Source organism: Mandrillus leucophaeus, unplaced genomic scaffold, assembly GCF_000951045.1.
Source record: "Mandrillus leucophaeus isolate KB7577 unplaced genomic scaffold, Mleu.le_1.0 Scaffold331, whole genome shotgun sequence".
NCBI lineage: Eukaryota > Metazoa > Chordata > Mammalia > Primates > Cercopithecidae > Mandrillus > Mandrillus leucophaeus.
Window position 1 is genome coordinate 2242257 of NW_012103488.1, and position 1138 is coordinate 2243394.

Below are 1138 nucleotides of genomic sequence, written 5' to 3' on the forward strand. Positions count from 1 at the left end.
TTAGCCAGGATGGTCTTGATCTCCTGACCTCGTGATCCGCCCGTCTCGGCCTCCCAAAGTGCTGGGATTACAGGTTTGAGCCACCGTGCCCGGCCCTTAAGTAACTATCTAGTCACTAGCTGACAACTAAGCTAAGTGAGCAGAGAATTTAGTGAGAAAGAAGACATACTTCACAGATTCATTTGGAAAAGCCACTAAAAAAACCCCAACATCAACAAGTCGTTAGAAGGGGAAATAGTTTGATTTCCAGAGTAGTCACATTGTATTATTAGAAATGTCAGTTTTTGGCCCAGCATGGTAGTTCACACCTGTAATCCCAGCACTTTGAGAGGCCGAGGCAAGCGGGTCATTAGAGGTCAGGAGACTGAGACCAGCCTGGCCAACATGGTGAAACCTCATCTCTACTAAAAATACAAAAATTAGCCAGGCGTGGTGGCACATGCCTTTAGTACCAGCTAGTTGGGAAACTGAGGCATGAGAACTACTTAAGTCCAGGAGGCAGAGGTTGCAGTGAGCTGAGATCGCAACAGTGCACTCTAGCCTAGGCAATAGTGAGACTCTGTTTCAAGCAACAACAACAACAACAACAAAGAAATGTCAGCTTTCTGTATAAAATTATGAGACAAGCAAAGAAATAAAGTATTGTTCTTACACAGGAAAATAGCAATCTATAGAAACTATCCTTGAGGATATTTTAAATGTATTCAAAGCATTAAAGGAAATCATGTTTTTAAAAATGTTAAAAAGTGGCCAGGCGCAGTGGCTCATGCCTGTAATCCCAGCACTTTGGGAGGCTGAGGCAGGCTTCATGAGGTCAGGAGATGGAGACAATTCTGGCTAACAATGGTGAAACCCCGCCTCTACTAAAAAAAATAAATAAATAAATACAAAAAATTAGCCGGGCTTGGTGGCAGGTGCCTGTAGTCCCAGCTACTCAGGAGGCTGAGGGAGGAGAATGGCGTGAACCCGGAAGGTGGAGCTTGCAGTGAGCTGAGATGTTGTCACTGCACTTCAGCCTGGGTGACAGAGTGAGACTCCATCTCAAAAAAAAAAAAGTTGAAAAATGCAATAACTGAAATTAAAAATTCACTAGAGGGACTCACAAGCAAATGTGATTAAGCAAAAACCAAGACTCGGC